This window comes from Jaculus jaculus, chromosome 9 (genome assembly GCF_020740685.1).
Source record: "Jaculus jaculus isolate mJacJac1 chromosome 9, mJacJac1.mat.Y.cur, whole genome shotgun sequence".
Lineage (NCBI taxonomy): Eukaryota > Metazoa > Chordata > Mammalia > Rodentia > Dipodidae > Jaculus > Jaculus jaculus.
This window is the reverse complement of record NC_059110.1, coordinates 70,813,037-70,831,032: the sequence shown is the minus strand read 5'-3', so window position 1 is coordinate 70,831,032 and position 17,996 is coordinate 70,813,037. Positions and strand designations below refer to the sequence as shown.

Here is a 17,996-nt window from a genome sequence, read left to right as displayed (position 1 = left end):
CACTAAAGAACTAATTAAGGTGGGAAAAGTATTTGAATGCTAGGGATTCTGTCACTTAATATTAGCGTTTTCTCAGCTTGCATTCTTATTATAGGTTTGCTGTTAGACTTTACTAGTCATTATATATCAGTTCAGACACTCAGTCAAGATCTTTCTTGTCTGTTTTACAAAGATGTCAGTAATAAAAAGAAACTACTGTTGGGCTGGAGAGATGGCTTAGTGGTAAGGCACTTGCTTACAAAGCGTGATGGTCCAGGTTCAATTTCCCATTATCCATGTAAAGCCAGATGTACAAAGTGGTACATGTGTTTAGACTTCACTTGCAATGTCAGAAGGCCCTGGTGTGCCCTTCTCTCTCTTTTAGATAAATAAATAAACAAGCAAACATTAAAAAACACCTAGTGTTAAACTCAACAATATTGATGATCTAATATGCAAATGAAAAGTTAAAGATAAAAAATATCTGTTAGGTTACATGAAATTCTAGAATACAACAATCCTGTAGTAATGACATCAGTCAGTGGTTGATTTAGAAATTGTGATAGTAATGGAGAGGTGAAGGTATGTTGACTGCAAAAAGGTACCTGGGAACTTTTGGGTAATAGAAATGTTCCATGTTTCCATAGTCATCATAATTGATTGAATGGCATATTAACATTTTGTACTGTGTAGCTTATATCTTTAATCAATTTAAAAAAGATGTTAACTAGAACTAAACATTCTTTCAGAAGCATTAGAAACTAATTGGTACTTTTCTTTTTTCATTTCAAAACTTCTCCCTTCAAACTGTCCCCCAAAGACTAATGTACCCTGGGATGGAATCCAGGGCTCTACAGACGACATGGATTTTCTGTCATGACCCCAGGAGCAGCAGGACAACTGAGTCAGTACAATGTCTAGGTGGGAAAGAGACAAGATCTTTTTTTTAATGCTATTTGGTACATAGTCAAATATATATGTGGCATTTTACATGTACGAGTCTTGAATGCCAGTGGCTGGGGCCTAGTTTATGATCACCTCTCCATTATAATGGCACAGGTCTTGGGTGCATTGGTCTTAGAGAGGCTATTTTCAGAGTCAGATAGCCAAAGAACGCTTAGTTTCCTATAGCAATAACCTTATTACACTATATGACCATTGTAAAAATAAATGAGAAAATTATCTACTGAAGAGAACTTATCTGCAAGTGATGTCAAGTATTCATCTGTGAAGTTAAAACTATTATCAAGAGCCAGACAATTATTTCCCCAATTTATTTGTTTGTAATTTCAATTAAAACCTATCTAAGGCTTATGCTGTCCCAAATCCTCATGCCATATGAAGACATCTAAAATATGTAATTTTATAATTCATTATCATCTGCATCTGAAAGTAGAGGAAAAAGGAAAAATAATGTCCTTGTATAGTGCCTGACCCATGAGAGGAACACAGTAAGGATTTGTTGAATAAGTAAATTAATAACTTTGTTTCCTTTAAATTGATATTTTTACCTTGCACAGACTGATTAAAACTTCAGATTGGGGGGTTGCTGGAGAGATGGCTTAGCAGTTAAGGTGTTTGCTTGCAAATCCAAAGGACTCAGGCTCAATTCCCCAGGACCCATGTAAGCCAGATGCACAAGGTGGTGCATGTGTCTGGAATTTGTCTGCAGTGGCTTGAGGCCCTGACATATCCATTCTTTCTCTCTCTCTTTCTTGCTCTCTCAAATAGATAAAAAAATGTAAAAAATTCAGATTGATTAAAAAGCAAAAGTGTGAACACATCATTAGTAAAGTACAAAAGAAAAAGAAAGCTCTAAATGCCCTAAGCCCCATATTGTTACCATGGTTAATGCTACTCTTAGCATACACATTGAAAATATATTAATTGATACAATTATAAAATGATAAATAATAAGATCACATAGATTCTCAGCTATAGAATCTTATCTTCCGTTTAAAACTCAATTAGTGAAACTAATGGATCTGCATGGCTCCCCTAGAATAAATAGTAAAAACATGTGTAATCAGTAGAGAGCAGGTAATGCTTCATGTAACTATTTCTGACCATGTGAAGTTTAAAGGTCCACAAGTACCAAAAGAAAATAGAGACCTGATGCTAGAACACAGAGGAAATATAGTTCAGACAACAAAGAGGAAAAGCCAAATATCAAAACTGATCTGTACAACACACTTTATGATAGTCACAATGCACATGATGACAGCTCTCTGTATCCTGAAACCAGGAAGTTCAAGTGTGTAAAGCTTTTGTTAAGGGTTAAAATGACCCACAACATTTTTTTTTTTTTTTGAGGTAGGGTCTTTCTTTGTAGCCCAGGCTGGAACTGGCAATCCTGCCTGTGCTGCCCCACGTACCTAGAATTATAGGCACATCTGGCTTCTAATGATCTAAACTTTAGAGTAAACTGTGAGAAAAGTTCAGTTGAGATAAAACAATATTCTTAATAAAACACACATATTACCATTGGTTTTGAAGCAAAGTGGTAGGAATTCAGATGTAGGGCAGCAGAAGATCCACTTAATAAGATCTAGTTCAAGTTCTGTAGTGAGTAATTAAAGATTTTGATCAGATCACATAACCTTAAGATTTTTCCTATCTGTTATGAGGGTAAAGACAACTCTTTCAGGAAAGAAATGTAGTATATTTACACAAGAAAATCTTTTTCCAGACACTGTGGGTACCTATGCCAACAGCAGGAAACAGATGAATGTCACTATTTTAGCACTGGGGCAACTGGTCTCCAGTTCATGCAAACTACCTAATGAACACTTCTTTAAAAAGAAAGTAAGGGCTGGAAAGATGGCTCCAATGGTTGAAGGTGCTTGTTTGCAAAGGCTTCCAGCTCAATTCCCCAGTACCCATATAAAACCAGTTACATCTGGAGTTCATGTATAGTGGCTAGAGGCTCGGGAGAATTTGTTCTTTGCGTCAAACTAAATAATTTAAAAGAAGACAAAGCAGTTCTGATATCCCAGTCTGTAGACAACTTACTTTCTTAATGGTGTCATTAATTATATAGAATATTTTAATTTTTATAGACTCTCATGTAGAATCTTTGTGCATTTGTAGTTGCTTCTTGTTTTCTATGCAGCTTTCAGTTTTGCATTTGTGCTTTTTCATTTGACTGAAAACACTTAAAGACTAAAGGAAGCTCAACTCCCTTGCCACTGCTCTGAGAATTGTGTTGAAACAAGGATTCCTTCCAATATTGTGTAATTCTATTATACTTCCCAGGGAATTGTCCATCTTATGGGCTGTGAAGAATCAATGGTGATATTGGCATTTCTTTTTTTTTTTTTCAATTAGCAATAATTGCGCCTCGGATAAACCTCATTGGCTACGATACTGCCACTGCGCAAAGCTGATATTGGCATTTCTTAAATGTGTATTATGTTAACACATTTTGCTAACAGTTTCATGTATTTTATGATATTTAACTTTCTTAAGGATTTAGTTGACCAGAGGTTCTGTGAGGAAGATCTGATACAAGGCCATAGACCTGAAAACTGTCCAGAATATAGTGAGTGATCAGCAAGTACAAACTGAATGCTGAATGAATACATTTCAGAACATTATAAAGTTAAATAAATTGCCCCAAATTATACAACTGATGAGTTTAAACTTGAACCCAAGACTCACTGACATCAATGTCTTGCTAGTTACTACTCTGTACTAGCTACAGAGGTGGCCTGATAGCATTGTGGGGACCAAGAACCTGTCAACACCATTTCAATGACTGCTACTGCTTAAGGGGTTGGAGAAAGTAGATTTATTATTGTCTTATTCTTCACATAACATATTTATTGGATGCTTCTCCTCCTTGATAATCCTGGGAGCAGTGACCTTTTTATATGTGGATTATATTTACATAGCATATTTATGTGTCTGATAATTTGTGCACATTAAGCCAATCTGCACATGAGATTATTGTGGTCACAAAATTGAGGTGAGAATAATTCAATCTGCATATGAAACCTTGTAATTCTGCCTCAGAATTTCAGTGATGCTACAAAACTGAGGTGAACTGGGAATGCCAGGGACCAAGTTCCAGTTAGCAGAATTTCCTACTTAGTGCTTTAAATACATAGTGCTATTAATTCTATTGAGATGACAACATTTGTAGTATCTGTACTTCTTGCTTTAGCAGACAACATGATGAACGTAATATACTGTGTGACAGAGGATTGCAGTGCTATACTCTTCATGGTTGACATTTATTTAACTTTATAATTTTTGGTATATGTGTGTATGAATTTGAAGGTGTAGGCACATGTGTGTGCAAGCTAGAGGTTGATGTTGGGAGTCTTCTCAATCACTCTCCACCTTATTCTTTGAGATAGTCTCTTCTGAACCTGTGGAATTATAGGTATGTGCCACTGTGCCTGGTGTCTTACATGGGTGTTGGGGTTCCAAACTCAGGCAAGTACTTTACCCACTGGGCTATCTCTCCCAGCCCACTGTTGGCAATTACAAGCACTACATAAGGATGGAAATGAAGAAGTGGGTTCTGTTTTGGGGTGTGTGCAGGCATGCACATGCCAGATGTGTGTGTGGAGATCAGACGACAACTTTGGTTGCTGCTCCTACTCTCTACCTTGTTTGAGACAGAGTCTCTTGTTGTTCACTGCTATATATGACAGGGCCATGAGCTTCTGGGTGAGTCTCCTGTTTCCATCTCCCATCTTGCCCTAGGTTCCCTGGATTACAGACAGCAGCATCTGGCTATTTACATGGGTTCTGGGATCCAAGTCATGTCTTCATGCTTGCTTGGCTAAGGCTTCATCTATTGAAGTATCTTCCAGGTCAAGATGTGGATTCTTCAGTTAACTTGAGAAATCTGGAACAATTCTTTCAAACAGGTTTTTGAAAGAGCCTCCTTTTGACTTATGTGGCCATTTATCTCTTGTTCATATGATATAGGGAAATTATGCACTAGTTGATTTTTAATTAACTGAACTTATGCAAATGAGGTACATTCTTGAAACATTCTCTTAGGCTACTCTCTGGAAGGCAGCTATGCTCACTGCTAGACCACTAACGTCACATGGGGGCTACTTACTGCAATGTGTGTTCCATATGAAGCCATGGGAACACAGGATAGGAAGGGGTCTGGTTCTAAAGGGTCAGCCAAGGACCCTTTAGAACTCTCTGCTCTGGCAGGGAGATTAAAGCATGGAGGGTCAAAGACTCAGTTTGAGGCTGAGGGTGCTGTGCCATATAGGCTACTTGTGCTCCAGCATGAACACCAATGGTATACACTACTGTGCTTGCCACCAGGGCTCAAGCTTCCTAGAATGGAATACTGAGTCTAAAACTGAGATACAAACAAGTACCTACCATGATTATCTAGCTGTCTGCTTTTGAGTCAGGGTTTCATTCAGCCCAGGTTGGCTTTGAACTACTAATTCTCCTGACTCCCCCCAGTGCTGGGAATATAGGCATATACCACTACACCCAACATAATTTTTAAAAATTTTGATTTAGCTATTAAAATATGCTTTAATTGACCAAATTTTGTTTTCAAGTTTGTTACTGAAACTTTTAATATAATGAAGGCTTTCACGGACAGTGGGCTCAATAATCACCCGGGCATTTTATTATTAGGTAGGTAAGTGATTATAGCAAGTCATATCCCTTGCTAAGGCCTCATTTTCTTTGTATGTTAAACGAGGATAGTGATATGAAACTCATCTGTATCAGTAATTCCATCAATATAAAATAAAGCTTAATATGTGAACTTTGAAAATGATTTCAAATTATATGTAAATTATTTTTTAAAATTCCAAATTCCTTCTTAAACTTTTGGCTAGAAATCATTGGATAATTACATAACTTCCTGTAACTGTAGTCTCTAGTTATAGGAAAATTTTTAGGACAAATAAGTATATTATACACATAAACAACTGAACACAACTTGTTGGTCTTCATTGTAACACTATTATGTGAGTTAGTATAACTGCTGATTTACTAACACATTTGGCTAAAATATCTGTGAGATAGTTGTCATAGCTGAGGACACTGGTGAGTTTTTCTAAATCCCAGCATACGATATGGAATTTAAAACTATAAGTATATACAATGAGTGAAATAAAATTAAAACGAGGAAGACACAATGCCTAGGGCATTTGTGACATGTATTTCAATATTCCTTGCCTTCCAAGCTGCCACCCACAGCAGAAACCACAGCAGTATTTTATGATGAGCCCCAATGTGGTTTCATAATCACACCCATACTAGGTGCCCAGGAAGTCATTAACACTGCAACATAGTAGGCATTTGAGATGAAGCAGAATTGTCATGTTCTTTCCAGGACTTCAAGAGAGATTTGGAATGAGGAAGACAAAATTAACTGTTTAAAATAGTGTCATTGTATTTCTCTCAAATGGCATGAATGAAATATATTTTGAGCACTGGCAGAATGTACATAATTAATCATATTTAAAAGATAAATTGATGAAAGGAAAAGAAAATACTGCTCTTGGTGATAGCTTCAAAAACACTTCTCATGTATACCAGCAAGCTGACTGGCATATGGCAGATAAATGAAGTATCTATTGAATGAAAAACATGACAGTTTGATTAGGCTCCAAATACTGTTTTGAATCAAACAACTGGGGATATGGCACAAAAAGTCTTGAAATAAAATTTAGAATGTAGAAACAAGAATGAAGGTATTTATTAGCAGGTTTAAATGATCAATTTCATTACCACTTGTCACCATTTAGATTTGTCTGTTAAGTACTGGTGATTTCAGAGGCAGACAAGGAACAGAAAGAGGAACTGTGGTGATTAAGTGAAGAGAGATGACTTATGCAATCAGCATAGGGCAAGGTGTGGAGGGGAATGCTGAAAGAGGAAGAAATAGTCTCTCATTTTAAATTTAAATTCAAGTCAAGTAAATAGGGCTTTCAAATGGGAAGCCTCATTTAAAATATACTTAATCAAGATTTATGTTACATGGCTAAAGAATCTCTTGGAACTAGAATTACTTTTAAAGCTTTTACGTAGTTAAAAAATGAGACTGTCATGATCAAGTAGTTTGTGTGTCAGTTCCAAGGTATGCACACACATATTAAATGGATGTGAACAATGGGGACTGAGCATTAGAAGAGAAACAATGTCCTGGTCCTCAGTAAAGCAGCCACACTACATATGGAAAAGTGCTGAGGACAGGTTGGCCAGTAAGTATCTGATGGACTGAGAAACACGAGAAGCTGAAGGAACCAAGTTTCACTGACCCAGGGATATGGGCATTGGAAGAGTTTGCAGAGATCATATACTCTGATCCAATGCCCTCAACTAATGGATAAGCCAGCCAGCAACCCCAGTGTTTAAATGACTTGCCCTAAGCCCAGACCCAGGCGGAAAGCACAGATCTGGCTTCTGAACATAGTACCCTTACCTCTCTATACAACACAGTGGCACATCATGAGGTAAAGACTGGAAGGGTTTTTTAAAATTCCATGAATAGTCAAAATTGTCTAAGTAATAAACACCCCAAATTCCATGACTTTATCAATGAGAGCAAAAACATAGTAACTCACCATTCATATTCATTTTATAGTTATATCACATAAAATTTACTAATAACAACTTGACATTTACAATTGTTTAGTTTAAAAATCAAGTTTTGTGTTTACCTACAATTAATTTTTTAGTATATAAGATGTAAGACATTTCTATTAAATAATATATGGATTTTATGTTATATGCCTCATGAGATACAAATCATTTTAATGGAAGGTACTGCTTGGATTACAACTTTAAATGTACTGTGTGAGCTTTTTAAAAAAGAGTCAAATAATAAATGATGACTAACAAACTAAATTACATATAAGTTAGCTAGTTGGTCTACAAACAGAAGTATGGTGTAATAATGCATGAAGAACAGGATTTCAAACTAACTTTTGTTATTTTATATTCCACAGACATTTTATATTATAAATTTAGTATTGTAAGTAATGTTAGGTCAGTAATTCTGAAATAAAGGCTAGAACTTAGGGAGTTTTTAGGCTAGAATTCACTGCTACTTACAGGTTCCTATTGGTAAAATCAGTGTTGATCTAATGTTAGACTACAAACTGAGGGAAAATTAAACTGTGGGTGCTGACTGCATGTTTTCTGAGGAGTGGTTACTAAGCAAAATCCTGTGATTCCAAGGTTACAATGATGAAGAATGAGGGAAGACCTTATAGTAGTGAAGGAACAGAGATAAGAAAAAAGTAACTGCTGAGTGTGATACCTAACTGGTCACTCCATTAAATCTTCAACTCAATGATTTTTTCCCCCTTTATTAAGAAAAATATTTCTAACTTTGTAATGGCAAACAAAGGAATAATGAGTTTCAATTTAAAATTTTTTCTTTGAAGAAAATCAGATAATCAAAAATCTCAACACGTGGTGGTGTATGCATCTGGAGTTTGTTTGCATTGGCTGGAGGCCCTGGTGTGTCCATTCTCTATCTGTCTCTTCCTTTATCTCTCTTTAACAAATAAAACTAAAATATTTAAAGAAAACATTAAAAATGAATCTGATAATAGTATGTATCTGAAGAACTCAGATTTAATGCTAAAAGTTATTAACTTCATAAAATGAAGACTTTGGTATGAATTCTGAGTCATGATCAACTAGTTTTTGTGCTAGTTCCAAGGTAATTTCTGGCAAGAAAAAAATAGATTCCTTTTCCTATGGCAAGATCATAAGCAATGTATTTATAACTATAGCATTGTAGGTTACTTAGATCTATACTACTTATAGGATTTTATTGATTCATTTAAAGATTTAATAACAGGAAGAGAATTCTTTTTGAAAAAAAATTTCCAAAGAACACATTTTAAATGTGTTTAAACTTCTTTTTGCAGATGATAGTGACTTCTAGGGAGACTCAAAACTTAACCAAGAGCTGAGAAGTGAAAGTTGAGTGCCTTAATACTAAATATCACCCTCTCCAAGGGCCCAGGAACATTGCAGAAGAGCAGGCAGAAAGTGGAGAACTTTGGGACACTATCTTCTGGATACGAAGTGACTCTGTTATGACCTCATAGTGACCGTTGCTACATCCACAAACTCCCCACAAAATTGAGCTCATCAACATTTCAACCTTGATGACTGAAGAGGACAATAAACAAGTCTTCAAAATAGAAGGTCTAGTTGGAAAGGAGAAGGAGTTTGCTGAAGGGGACTGTTTGGGGGTGGGAAACAAAAGAATGTATTTGGAGGAGCTTATGACCAAATTTCATTATCTTTTTGTATGAAAATTATCAATAAAATATTCAGTGAAAAATGTAGTTCTTAGATTGAGCTTTTTTCTTATACCAATGATTCTGAAAATATTTCAGACAGTTCATTTGCAGAAAAATGCATCATATATATATATGTGTGTACACACACACACACACATATACACACACACATATACACACACAAATATATACATACATAATTCTCCCCAAATTGTGTTTTCTTGAAAGCTGGTTAAAGCCAGTTTTACATTGAATTAAGTGAAGATAGTGAGATTATTTAGTGAATATTAATACTGTCAAAATTCTAGAAAAAAGTCCAATCTATTACATAAGTTACCATGTGTTATGAGAAAACAAATCTAGGACATGCACTGGAAAAATCCACAGAAATCAAAGATGCCAATTACTGAACTACTCTGGCCCAAACCAAGTCATCACTTCTGGATCCAGACCCCAAATTTTTTGTAAACCATATACATTAATGTCTGGACAGCATTGCTCTAAATGTTTCAGTGAAATTCCTGTTGTTTGATGGTGCTTAGACCTATCAGAAGCAAAAACAATCTAACCCTTATGGGTAGCTCTAATGACATCATCAGGGCCGTGGCCCTTGCTCCTCAGAGGCACAGTGCAGATCCAGTGATGTCTGCTGGCATGGTGGCTCACATCTCTAATCCCAGCACTTGGGTCTGGCATACAAAGTGAGTTCCTAATCAACCTGGGCTAGTGAGACTCTGCCTCAAAGAAAGTGGGAAGGGTAGTTATTGGACTGAAACGATCTCTTTGTAATAGAGGAGATTTTTTTTTTTTTCCTAAGTGAGTCACATGGTAATGGTGCTGTAAGTGCAACTTGCCTGTCTAAACTGAACTCTTTAGAGTTATAGCTTTAAAGTAGTGATGTGAAGTAGCAAATACTTAGCATGAAGCACTTTAGAGCAGCCAATTAGTTATAGCAACAAACAAGATGAACCAGTTTTCCATACTTTGTTAGGGGCACGAAATGGGCTCTTTATATGCATGTAAATATTACATGGAGTATTTGTATGGTTTGTAAAACCATTATAAATAACACATCTGATACAGCTTGTAAGAATATGAAAGCTAGTACTCTTACAATCTTATTTTTTACAGTGTTGGAGAAAGACCCAAAGTCTTGCACATGAGGTACAACCATCCCTGCAAACTAGTTCTAAGGTTGGTTTACAATAACAAAAGGGTGGGAGGAAAGGGACAGGTTTTTTTTTTATAAAATGTTTCAAACTAATACAAGAGAATTTCACCTCACACTTCATCCAGTCTGGTTAATTAACAGAGCAGGATGACAAAGTTCCATGTATTATTCCTAATAAATTCTGAGTCTCTCATAGAGTTGAAACAAATCTAGTAACAATACTTTTCTGATGTGTGAATTCCTTTATGCCTAAGACATGAAATGTGTGTCTAGGCCTGCCCTAAATGTTCGACAAACAGGCAAGTATTACTAAATTTGCGCTGATGTTGCCAAAATGCACCGTAAGTCCATCTTCTATGTGATGCCTCAGATTAAAATTTTTAAGATTTAAAAATTCCGATCTAAAATGTAATTGTAAACTGAGCCTAGTGTGCATCCCGTAAACCCAGCAAGGGGAGGCTGAGGAAGATCAAGAGTTCTAGGACATGTAGGTTACACAGCGAGTTTGTGTATCAAAAGCCCAACAACAGCCAAACTACATCATATAGTACAAATAGGGTAGAGAAGTTCTCAAAAGTTACACTGCTTTAGCAGCTAGTCCTTTTCACAATCAGGGACTGTTCACTCACTGCTGTGGAGCTCTCACTACTGAAGAGAAGTAGCTGGGAATAGAAGTCAATGAATTTACAGCAGTGTCATGTGTATGAACTAACTTACTCTTTCCAGTAGGATGTGATCCACTAAGATGACAACTATTAAGTGGCTGATCTATAGTTACAGTGTAGATTTGTTATGCAACACAGTTTTATTTATTTTTGTCAACACAGTAATTAGAGAATGTCTACTAGTTTGGCAAACATGGGATTAATGTTACTGTTCCAGATACCATACTCATGGAAAATGCCTCTAAATTTAAAGCAATGGGCCTAGCTAAGAATGAACCAGAAAATATGACAGTCTATACTGGCTCTATCATAACACATAGAAAAGACTTAAATGGTAAAAATACTGTTTTTAAAGATGAGCCTATATATTTCTCACCATTTATATATCTCAGAAATAATATTTTAAACTTTAGCTTATGCTTCTTTAGCCTATAAATCATTTTTAAATATTTTATTTATTTGACAGAGAAAGTGGGACAGAGAGAGAATGGGTACACTGGGGCCTCCAGCCACTGCAAATGAACTCCAGACAGGTGCGCCCCCTTGTGCATCTGGCTGTGGGTCCTCAGGAATTGAGCCTTGATCCTTTGGCTTTGTAGGCAAATGCCTAAACCACTAAGCCATCCCTCCAGTCCCTATAAATCATTTTTAACTATATAGTATACATCACAAAATGTAAGATTAAGAGACTGAGGTCTCTTTAAGTCTAAATATTTCACATTCAATAAACTTGTTAATTTTGAAAAATTACTCATTTTCCTTTACAAAGATTTATATGCCAGAATTAAAAATACATTATATTTCAGTCCTCGTGTATTTGTATAATAAATTTTTATGTCTTTATAGTTCTTGCCAGATAATCCTGAGATAGCTATTGAAAAATGAGAGATAATCAGGAAGGCTATTAAATGTAATGGAAAGTATAAGAAGAAAATAATTTATCAAAACTCTAGTCAACTCATAAAAAAGGTTACATGCTTTAAGATTATAAACATCCAAAGGCAGACTAAGAAGCTTTTGAATTAGGATACTATACTTGTTTTGACTGATCTCTGTTCTCTACTATCACTGATGGAGGCTCAGGCAGAATCTCATCAGCCTAGTGCAGGTTCTACAAGGCCCCAGGTCAGCTTCTGGGACTTGTTAGAAATGCATTTTTTTTTTTCCAAGGCAGAGTCTTACTTTGGTCCAGGCTGACCTGGAATTCACTATGTTGTCTCAGGGTGGATAAAAGGCATGTTCCATCACCTGGCTAGAAATGTAAATTCTTGCACCTCTTCCCACCTCAACAATCCTAGAGAACAGAAAGAACAGCAGATACAGCAAACCCGGAAGGTGGCCTGAAGAATTTTGACAACCACTATCCTAAAGTTATAGAGAAAAGATATACCTGCAAATGTACTACTTATCCTTGTTCATCCTGTTGATAATTAAATGTGAAAGGGATGGAATGATGTAGGAAAAGCTTGACAGAAAGGGTTGTGAGAAGTTAAGTCATGTGGCAGGGAAAATTTGTGAGAAATACACAAAACTCAGTAATACTAGTAAGATTTATTTAGAATTAACTTATTTTCAGTTTACTAAAATGAAATTTTATATCCACAGTGAATAGTAATTTGTCTTTTTTCTGTCCTTAGCAACAGAATCGAGATATCTACCTACAGTCTCATCATCTGAATTCTTTAAAAAATTACTGATATTAAAAGAATTATCAGGATTATACCAAAGATCAAGTCAATTGTATTTGAGTTAAAAAAAAAATCCTCATATAATCAGATGTCTCTTGGTGAGACTACTTCCATTTACAGGGCATAGTTTTGGATAAATTACTAATAATCAGAAGCAGATTAATTTTAAGTAGGAATAGATTGTGTTTCAGTAGTGTGAGGAGGGGAGTTAGTTTCAGAGTAAGTATTACAAATAGCCTGACCTACTTAAATAAGCACAGATTTTGTCTTGGGTGTCATTTTGGTTCAAATATGTTAGCTCAGACATCCAGAACCTGTTTCCATATCTCTAGAAAATTATTTTAAAAAATGGAGATGACAGCAGTATTGGTGTGCAGGTTAGAAACAGTACACATAAGGCCCTGCAATGTCTAGTAGACAGCAGGTCTGCAATAATCGTTCTATCTCAATTGGCTCTTCTTTTTTTCCTTTTTTTTTTTTTTTGTTTTTTGGAGATAGGTCATATGTAGCCTAGGTTGGCCTAATTTTCTATATAGCCAAGAATAATCTTGAACTCCTGATCCTCTTGCTTCTCCCTCGCAAGTGCTTGGATTACATGCCTGATTATTATCTCTTCTCTAAAATGTTCATAGGAGTGAGTCTCTTAAGAGAAGGCCACAACATGGCTCTGGGTATGTCTTACTTTCTTCCTGAGTACCTCTTCCTTTTTCTTAACTGATTAAAGTTTGTACTAAAAAAAGTGTTCCAGGGATAGAGACATGGTTCAGTGGTTAAGGTGCTTGCATGCAAACCCTAATAACCTAGGTTTGATTCCCTAGTACCCACATAAAGCCAGACTCACAAAGTGGTACATGCATCTGGAGTTTGTTTGCAGTGACTAGAGGCTGTGGTATGCCCATTCTGTCTCTGCTTGTAAATAATAAATAAATAAATGAATAAATAAAGTATGCTCTAGTTAATCTCATCTTTGTTTCAAAAGATAAAAGTGCTTCTCCAAAGAACCTTCTGAAACTACCACCTGTCAAATCATTCTAGTCAAACATATTTTCTGAAGATTGACTCGGATATGTACCAAACAGAGTAACCAGCCTTTCATTCCTGATCATCCTAGTGAAGCCTGCTTTCCTCTCACCTTACACTGTTTCATAGAACTGTGATAAGGGTGCTTGAGCAGTCGAGTGAAGTAGTCACCCTTCTTTCATACAGTCTGTAGATCTAGCTCAAAGGGCAATTTCTACACTTTGCAAGAGCAGATTGTTCTATATGACATTTTCACTGTCATCTGAAAAATGAGTAGAGTGAAAGGAGGACTTAGCGCCCCTACTGACTCCACCAGGGTACAGTGTGTGGAGGGGAAGTTGGAAGGTTATTACTGGACTGAATTTCAGAATCTTGTTTTTACATCTGACTGCACCAGGGGAAACCTGCAGTACTTACTAGGAAGCAACAGATTTCATTCTGCTGGAGTTCTACACTATAAAATCGCCAGTATAAACTGCACTATTAGTCAAGAATCTAGAAAAAAATGCAGTGGGCTGAAGCAAATTACCAAATGATAAGGAATGTACTGAATCTAGGTGTCTGCACATATTTTTATCCTTCTTAAACCATCATCTTCTTCTGATGCTTTGATTACCTTGAAGCTTTGCATTCTGCTAAAGCGGCTTGGACATTTGAGGGAAGCCCAGGACTTCTACCACAATGACAAATGCAAAGAGCTGACTACTATTTTCTCATGTCCCACTGAACTCTACCAAAAGAGAAGTAAATGAGAATAGAAAAAACATCCGCTATTTTAGAGGAAGAGAAAACAAAGAAAACCTTTTTCTAAAATAGCCAATTCACTCTATAGAATTTGTTCAAAAGAGACCAACTACTTTCAGGCCAGAGATAGACTACATGGAATGTTTTGGTAATGGAATTGTGTGCCCCAATATTTTTTTAAAATCAAAATATTTATGTGCATGTATACTTCATAACATAGGTGACCCTTAAACAATGTCTTGATAAATAGACCAAGAGGGATCTGTTGAAATTCTGTTTTAGCAGAGATGGTAGTGCTCAGTGGAGGGCTGGGCTGTTTAAATAAATGCGTTCCCTATATACTACTTCTTTTTTCCTCCAGTCAACCTTTGTGGATTCTCAAGGTTTAAACAAATTGTTAGGATAATAATCTTTGCATATCCTAGCAGTTACAGGTCCTCCAAGACAGAACCATATTATTCCCAGGTAAGTGTTTTACTCATATCTCTTGTTAAATGTTATGGTTGGTAGGCCAGGATATTCAATATGGCCAAGGAGGAGAATCAAGGATAGTACCTTGGGACTCTGAATTGACAGAGGCACTTTATGGTTATTTCAGGAACAATAGCATTTTGGGAAATGATGTTAGGTTTAAAAATTCCTTTGTCATATAGACTGAAAGAGATGGTTAAAGGAGATATACAAGCCATACTCCTTCCAAAGAATGAGACAAAAGAGATAACATAAGTGTTCCCTTTGAAAATTAAAGTATAAGAGTTATATAGTTAGTATAAACAAATTGGTCTTAGTAAGGATGAGGAACAAAACTATATTTTGTGTGGCTAATGAAATACATTGACCTCCAGACACTGTTATATTGCTCTTTTGGGTATCATTTGCAATTCTTCATGGATTTATCCTTTTACACTCTGCTGGTGCAGAATTTAAAGTTTAGAGTGGTGAGTGAGTGTAAGCTTCCAGCCCAGCCCTGTATTTTTTTTAATACAAGAAACTGACAATGTCAGGACACAGTGCTAGAATTAGGTCTTATTATTTTCTTAGTTGTTCTTTTAAAGGTTAAACAAAAGGATTTATTGAGAGAATGATTTTCTCTTATTTGTCAATTGATTATTTTGTTACCAAAAAGCTAATCAGTGAATACTCTTCTGTTTCTTCTTTTATATTTGCTACTTGATAAAACCTCATCAAACCCACAGAAAATAAATCCCAAAGAGTATTCTGTAGAACCATTTTCTCTAACATTACCAAATATTTCTGATTATAGTAGGTTCCAAGGAATTCTTATTTTAATAAGCTAATACATAAGATTTAAGCCATTAGTTTGATAATGGTTACAAAAAACTGAAATTCTCCCCCAATCTTGCCCTTTGGGTACATATAATTTTTAAATACTATAAGAAGTTTTGTAGGAGCTGTTTTCTTTCTCTTTTGAGTAAGACAAAGGAGATTTACTAAGATAAAAAAAAGCCTCAAAACTTCAGGGAAAGCATGCTTAGGATTTCAGCTGGCATCCAAACAGAAAGAAAAGCACATAGAAAAGGTTCCACTTTCTTAGTTTAGAGTCAGAAAAGCAGGCAAATGACAGCTTCCTTTTTTCTTTACACTATCATTTTCTAGAAAAGGGAAGAATTATAAAGAATAAAGTGAGTGTGAAATGCAAAGATGTACATTTACTATACATGGAAATAAGCAAATAGCACAGAGGAAGAAGCTACCCTACGTGAGTTGTTCTCTTCCTCCCATTATACTCTGCTTTGCTGGCAGATGGCAGTGGCCTCAAGAACAAGCAATTTTTCACAAGAGAAACTCAAAAGAATGCCAAATTCAAAAAGCACAACTTACCAGAGAATACTGAGAAGCAAAGCTCCTTGAGTAAGGGGAGAAAACTCAGTATTTTTGGCCTACATTTAAACAAAATTCATTTCTGAAAGTGAATTTCCCTTTTGCCCATTTTCTATAAAATATCTATAAAATTTATAAACACCATTTAGGTTTAAACAAGTATAGATCTTAACCAATTTTGTAGATTCAATGAAAAAATCAGATATTTACCAAATCAAATTATTTTAGGCTTAAAAAAAACCCTTATCTTCAAACAATACTCTCATTTTCAAACAGAAAATTATGCCACCAATCACAAAGATAGTACCAAAATTTAAACTAGTGCTTTTAATTTTTAATTTTATGTTTTCAGAAAATTTAAATATAAATCCATTAAAAGCTCTTCAGTTTTTTAAAAAAGATAGCTCTAGTTGTGTTGGATTTTTTACACTGGTGGCTTTAATTTCTAAGACTGAAGAGTTCAAGTATGAAACTTTTGATCTTTCACATTTTTTTTCCATATGGTCAAGAGAAAACAGATCTTAAAGTGTACCATTGGTAGGGGTTAACAGTGAGTCTTGTTTTTTCTGAGGAGGTGTTGGTACACTATTAAACATTTTTGCTTTCTTTTGACCTCAGTATTCAATAATTATATTTCTTGTTTCATATTCTTCCAGCAAAGAATGGAGATGGTTTAGTTATATTTGTGATTGCTTTGCCTCCCAACTTATGCACTTTCCCCAAATCATCATGGTATATTTTGGTCCTAGGTCTCCTGGCAGATTCATGGTCCTTTAATTAAAAACAGCCACCACCACCAACACTATAAGGTTGTGCATGTGGCTCTGGGGCAGAGTGCTTGTCTGTACTGGCAAGGCTCCGGCTCCATTCCTACCATTAAAAGGGGAGTGGCAAGAAGGGAAAAACAAATCAATGCATTATATAAACAGGAGCAGCTATCTCTGCAGACTTGGGTTTGATTAAGGTATTAAACTTCATCCCCTTCTTTTATATAGATGAAAACTTCACATTAAGAAATCAGAGGATTTCAACAGTCATAATCTTCCACTACAGTTCTACCACTCATGTACTCTTACAATGACAAGGTTTTTGGATGAAAAGTAATAGTAACAGTAAACAAAATTATAAGCTATAATTTGTAAAAGCTTTTAAATATCAATGTTTTTCAAAAGAAAGCAAAGTTAAAAACTCAGACATAACTTGGATAAGTTATTTAATATCTTGATCCCTCTCAACTGTGTTATTTTAGGGAAAAAAACCAACATATTTTCTAAAGGAGGACAAAGAGTAATATAGAAAGGTAAGACGTCTAGGAATAGGGAAACAAACCAGGGTGATAGGTTATTTGTACACTTAAAGAATAAATATATATATTTATTTGTAAATTAAGAAATACCAATGGAATTAATCCAACATTTCCTTGATGTTCCACCATTTGTGCAATATAGGACAAACTAAATGATCTGCTAACTAGATAAAATATGGTATTTAAGTAAAAAAAAGCTCCTTAAATGCCAGATCTAATGTTGATACTACTAGGCATGGGTAGGTGTACGTTCTCATTTATATGCTTAAGAAGAATACATGTATATACACTTTTGTATGCAGAATAAGTCCAGAGGGA

The 17,996-nt window shown here is 35.5% G+C and overlaps 1 protein-coding gene and 1 pseudogene across 2 annotated transcripts in view; both read right to left on the bottom strand.

Moving 5' to 3' along the window:
• The window catches only part of Purg (purine rich element binding protein G), a 33,617-nt gene that overhangs the window by 9,139 nt on the left and 6,482 nt on the right, over window positions 1-17,996 (bottom strand). The gene's annotated exons all lie outside the window — the stretch shown is intronic.
• Window positions 3,188-3,363, bottom strand: LOC123463680 (annotated as a pseudogene).